This window comes from Amblyraja radiata, chromosome 33 (genome assembly GCF_010909765.2).
Source record: "Amblyraja radiata isolate CabotCenter1 chromosome 33, sAmbRad1.1.pri, whole genome shotgun sequence".
NCBI lineage: Eukaryota > Metazoa > Chordata > Chondrichthyes > Rajiformes > Rajidae > Amblyraja > Amblyraja radiata.
The window spans coordinates 17,860,111-17,866,963 of NC_045988.1; positions in this window are offsets into that span (position 1 = coordinate 17,860,111).

Genomic DNA, 6,853 nt, shown 5'->3' on the forward strand with positions numbered 1-6,853 from the left:
GGGACAGGCCCTTAACATGAATGATGGGCGCCGCGATCTATTTTGCTTTCAACCTCCTTCATTTACTCAGTTCCTTTAATGCATCAACCTTTGTCCCAACTTCCTTTGTACTCTGCCTTCAGAGTGTAGTTTTTCTGTGGCCTTGAGTCTACCTTCATGTTTTTAGTTCTTCAACTGTGGTTGGTATTAGGGTATTAGATCATGTTTGCCTATAACCCTCACCTTTTATGCTTCTTTTCCCAAGTGATTCTGCACTGTTTAGGTCTCTCCTCATTGTGTCAAAACCTTGCCATCTTACAAGTGATAAATATCTATAAATCCTACTATATATTTGTATCCTTCACTTTGAGTGCACTTTGCACAACCTGGATAACAATGCAAAGACCACCCATCCTTGTTTCTCAAACTATTTCATTCTCACATTCAATAAATGTAACACCCTAGATCAAGTCAATATCTAGGGAGTCTAATGTCTATGATATCCTGGAAAATCGGATTGCTATCAGCAAGCAACACATGTGTGAACAAATCTTGACATTCCACATGCACTCCCTGGGTCGTCCTCTAATTTCTCTCCGATATATAATGCAGCTTGAACTTCTTGCGTAATCCTTTTCACCTTCCTAGCCTCTCCGGTATTTCTGGGACTCCCATTTGGAAATCCAATTTTCAATTCCCAATCAATGATTCAAAACATTGTTTTGTTTGTGCACCAAACCACATTGAAAAAAAAACTTATATAGCCTGATGACCTGGACTGTGTTTCCCAAAGCACAGAGTCTTTGTAAAATTCCAGTGTCAACTGAGGACTCACTTTAATTTGCTCACTACAAATGTAGAGTAGACATTTCTCTTCTTCCTGGGATGCTAATTTGTTGGCTATATTTCCTATTGCTTCTGTCTTTCATTCACTGAGATGCTGCTCTGTGAATTCTCAATTTTCTTTTTCATCCATTAATTTAGTTCATTCACCTCAGCTTCACTGTTGGAAACCAAAGCTGACAATTCACCTGATCAAGCTTGCTTTATTTCCTTCGCTCCATAGATGCTGTTGCACCCGCTGAGTTTCTCCAGCACTTTTGTCTACCTTTGCTATCCAATGGATTCATTTTCATGCTATGTAGCATAATCTTTCTCAAGACTTCTACTGATTCATGTTGTACTCTCCCTTAGGTTGTTTCTTTCTCTGGAGTGACATTACCTTACCTTACCTATCTCTGCAATGTCCTCAGTTGATCACCAGTGTCACTGGTTAGCCCATCTGTACCCCATGCACGCCATTGTCTGCTGGTTTGAGAACTCTTGTCACATCCCAAGACCACCTGCCTAATGCATCTACTCAGGCTGAATCAACTCACCCCACAGTGGCTTCTGATTTATGAATGTATTCCTTTCCCAAGAAAAAAGTCATGCCAAGTGCACACTTCCAAAGGCTAAGCAGCTCAATTAATCCAGTTCTTACATTGTTGGTGCAGATTCATAGCACATAACCATTCCTGCTAATGTTGTAATCCATCTCACCATTGACTTGAACACGATCTTGGTCCCGCTCAGCAAAAGAGGCAAAAATGTTCCAAAAATACAAAGGAAGACAAACAATTGCACTATATGGTGGATGTAAATATATCAACTGTATTGCTCTCTTTAGATATGCCAATAAATACCATGGAGTATTTCCACTTCCATCTCTGCTTCACATGTTTGGTATCTCAATAGGTCCAATCCATGGCGGGCGCATTGCCTCTGAAGTATGAGAGGACAGCTGTCACACCAGGTCATTTTGGTTGGGCCTTCAGAGGACGGGTGACTCTCATCATATTGGCAAAGTGTCCTGCCTTTCCCATTCAAGTGGCACATATCCTTCCTGCCTTTGCATTCATGTGACCTGCTGGCTTCCTGCTGAACTTTCTTGCAGGTTTTGTGTAACTGAGCTTTGATCAATAAAAACATGACCATAAGACCAAATGCACACTTGCATAGGAGTGTGCAGAATCAGACCATTTGGCCCATTCAGCCTGCTCTGTTATTCAATCATGGCTGATCCATTTTTCCCTCTCCACCCCATGCTCCTGCCTTCTACCCATAATGTTTTGTCACCCTTACTAATCAAGAACCAATTTTTCTCAGTTTAAAAATTACCCACTAACTTTGCTCCACAGTTGTCCGTGGCAATGTGATTCACAACCCTCTGACTAAAACCATTCCTCCTCACCTCCATTCTAAAGCTGAGTCCTTTTATCTTGAGGCTGTGCCCTCTGGTCCTCTGCTCCGAGACTCACCCACTACTGGAAACATCCTCTCCACATCCACTCTAGGAATTCCCAGGAGTCAGTAGGGATGTTACTATTCTTCATGGAGGCTTTCAGTGCACTGTCAAGTATTTTCTTCCGTCCATCTGATCATCATCCATCTGGACCATTGTGGGCTCCACCTTTCTTGAGTCATCGGTGTCTTTTTTTTTGTTCTGTACCTTTTCATACCTCTAGTTTCCCTCTTTCCTGACTCTCAGTCTGAAGAAGGGTCTTGTACCAAAACTCACCACCTTTTCCTTCTCTCCAGACCCGTTGAGTTACTGCAGTATTTTGTGTCTATCTTTGGTGGAAACCAGCATCTGCACTTCATTCCCAATCATTCTTCCATTCCAGAGCTTGGAATAGCGATCCAGCCTTGGGAGTCTTGCATGGGCATATGAACAATGCGGCCTGTCCATTGTAGTGAACATCTGCAGCCAGGACCCTCAGCAGTGGCGATGTTAGCTGGGGAGAACACTGACTTTGATTTACCTCCAATTCAGAACATTTTACGGAGACGGCTTGGTCTACTGTCACTGTTCTGTTATCAACAGCTATATTGCTAACTGCTTAGGCCTTAAATATTGCAGTGAAACCACACCACACTTCCCTCTTCATTACTTATCACTGAAGATGGAGTTAGTTATTGTCCGATATCATAAGTGTGTATAAACAGCTTAGATACTACTTTGGCATTTGGCTTGGTTATATTGGTTGAGAACATATCCTGGTGATATCGCAAACTTTGTGTTTTAAAACTAACTTATCTCTAATCTTGCAATTCATTTTTTGATGAATAAATGCTTTTGGTCATCATCTTTAATACCCTTTTCTTTGCACAGATGCCAATTTGAGGATCTGGTTTGATTAAACTTCTGTGGGATATTCTTCTGCTTTAAAGATTCATTCATTCAAAAAGCATTGGACCTGCTGTTAATGGAAAGCGGAGCTGTACTTTCTGGTGGACTCTAACCTTATCGGTTTTTCACCATCTTTATCATTTGTTTACTCCAACATAGATCTGACATGATTGAATGGAACACATTGAATGTCTGCAACTGAACACATTCTGATACCCTTATTGGATGAGTAACAGCAGATGCAATCTTTCTTAATATAATTATTGAATCCGTTGAGTCAGCACTTGAAATAGCACATCATTTGTCTGCCATTGTCCAATTCTGTCTATATCTGCAGTAATTCAGTAATTGCCTCTATTTCAGCTACATTGAGTCCATCAAGTCATTGATGAAGACAAGAAATAGGAAACTCACATATTCATTTCAAGAACTCAGCAGACATACAGCAGTGACCAGCCTTGCAATGAGATTGCAATGACAAAAACTGCTGAGGATGCTGTAAAGGTTGATGGCTACATGGTCAATCTAACGGGCTCAATCAATACATTTTAAACATGACACGGAAGATTGTGAATTAATACTCTTTCTGTGATCAGGAATGTAAGCTACACTGACAGTTCTGTGCACTGTGCTGGTTTTCGGAACATTGAACAGAAAGAACAGGCCCACATGCCATTTGGCCCCTTGATTTCTGGCCATTCATTCAGATCATGGTTTAGTCGTATCCCATCTTCCACCAGTTGCCCTGGCACCATTTTACATCAAGCACTTACACAATATCAAGCTTTAAATTATTAAACTATTGTTTACTTCTGTAAAGGAGTGGAGTCTGACACGCTGTAACCTTTACTGAGTCTTTAATTAAGGCACATGTTACACACGTCCCAGTACTGACTGCATCTAGTCTTCAGGCGTACTGGAACCAACAGGGAGGAACAAGGGGAGGATATCACAGTTATATTGATATGGCTGGGCGTGGTTAGTGGTGTTGAGGTAGCTACATTATAGGTTGCATGCATAAACCATCTACAACTTCTATCTCTGGGAAAGTTCCATCACACTGCACAAAGAAATGCTTGCTAACCTCTCATTTGGATGGTATTATCTGATATGATGGGATTTCAAATAAACAAAAGTTTTTCATTGTACCTCACTATAAAATGGGAATAATAATAAACCTAATATCCTTTGCCCCTAAATAGCAGAGAAAAATTATACTCGTCTATGTCAACCTACTGATCCATTTTTTAATCACAATCAATTTATACATTAATCTGCTGTCTCAGAAAATAACGTCATCCATTCCTTCTCTCTCCAGAGATGCTGCTTGTCCCGCTGAGTTTCTCCAGCATTTTGTGTCTACCTTCGAATCGAAAGGTCAAATGGCTTCTCAATGAGATCAAAACTTAACTCTAACCAAATACCTTCCTTCTCCTGATATTCCTTAATTTTAGACAAATTTAATATTAAAAATTAACCAAGCTGTATTTCCAGAAAAGAGTTTCAAAGTTCTCCAAACGTTTCTTTACTCAAGCTTTTCCTAACTTTATTCCTGAAGGGTCTGGTTTTAATTTTCAGCCTGCATCCTTCGTCCAGTCAGGGGGAATAATTTTTCTCCATCCACTCGACTGCTTCCCTGGAGTAGGTCGAATCAAACTGTACCACAGTCCCCACCATTGGAATGTACCAGGGAAGGCTGGGGGAACACAGCAAGGCAAGTTCTGAAGATAGACACAAAAAGCTGGAGTAACTCAGCGGGACAGACAGCATTTCTGGAGAGAAGGAATGAGTGACGTTTTGGGTGTAGACCCTTCTTCAGACTGGTCATGGGTGATGTTTCGGGTCAAGACCCTTCTTCAAACTGCCCCATATGAAATCCACTGCGGGAATGGAACCAGAGGCTACACCCACCAATTTTCCCCAAAGTGTTGAAAGTTTCAAGCAAGTCATTCACCAATCTTCTCAATTACAAAAAATTACAATTCTGCTTTGCGTAGTTTCCAAATAAATAGGCATCACGCTACTTCCAATGTCACTCCTCCTTCCTATGGTGTAATAGCCAGGACTGCTCACTGTCCTCTACGGCTTGACCTTGCCTTGGCATGACATCTAACTCCAACGTACATGACCTTCAGATATAAATGTCAGCATTCCATTAGCCAGTTTCACAATTTTCTATATGCCCCTTAGCACTTTTGTAATCCCTTTACATGCAGTATTAAGACTCTTGGACATGCACAGTTTGTAGATTATCATTTGTTGGAAATACTTTCTATATTAGCTCCACTATTGAAATTCTTTTGGTCCAGTTTATCATTTGCTTATACTAATAACCACTGCTAATTTTTAATAGGCAAAAAATGCTGGTATATATATATGATGGTACTAGTGAAGACTTGTTCTCGGTCCCCAAAGGTCGACAGGATCTCCTGTTTGCTAACAATTGTAACTACCCTTCCCATTCTCATACTCATCTTTCTGTCCTGGGCCTCCTCCATTGCCAAGGTGAGGTCACATGCAAACTGGAGAAACAGCAACCCCTATTCTGCTTGGATAGCTTACCCAACAGTATTAACATTGAATTATCCAATTTTAGGTAACCTTTAACACCCCCTGCCCTCTTCCCATTTATCACACATGACCCGGCTGGCACCAATTTTCCCCTCAACCTCCGCCTTCACCTACATTCCTTCCTCTAGCTTCACAATTTGCGACTCTTTAATCGTTATGTCCCACACCTTTTTTCATCTCTGGCCTTCGTCCAATGATTTGCCTTAAAAAAAACCTCTTGCCTCTGTTCACCTATGCCCTGCCATGCTTTGTCCTGCCCCTCATCTCTTCTGACTTTCTAACAAACCCCCCCGCCCTCCACCACCATAATCGGTCGGAAGAAGGGTCCAGACCTGAATCATCACCTATCTATATTCTCCAGAAATGCTGTTTGACCTGCTGAGTTATTCCAGCACTGTGTCTTTTTTTTTGTGAACCACTATCTGCAGTTCCTTGTTTCTGCATGCAATGCTGATGGCTGCTGTAAATCAATCTCTTTTTTAACTTTGTGGAGATGATGGTATGTTGTCTTGGTGTTCTTCTTTACAAAAAAAAGCATTGCTCTTATGCATTTGTTTACAGTTCTTATAATACTACTTTGTCCTTGACAAACTTGAATCCTATCATCTAAACACAGTGAATGCATGAAGCCCTGGCACAAATCCTACTTGTCACATTGCGTCATTTAGAATGCCCATGCCATTCTCTTCCATCTGTTCAGGCAATTTACTAACCGGGTCATTAATTCAACATCAATTCCATAATATTCAGTTTTTACCAAATTCCTACTCCATAGAAATAGTGAAAGCAATTTAACTCAAGTTCAACATTGAATTTATCTTTTCAAATCTTCAAATCGAGTTAACAAATATGATCTATCTTTGCAAATGTACACGAGATTCCCTCAATCATTTAAAAATCTTTGGTATGCTCAGTTAATGTAACCATAATTATAGGCTTTCATCAATTCCTGACAACAGATATATAAGTAATCTACATCATATCTTTCCCAGCTTTTTTAAATAGTGAAATTATACGTAATATTTTACATTCAACATCTTAATTACATAGTTAACGGTGTATTTCAGAACGGTACCCGGACGTGATGTTTCGGGTTGAGACCATTATTCAGACCTGATGTTGAGAAAACTG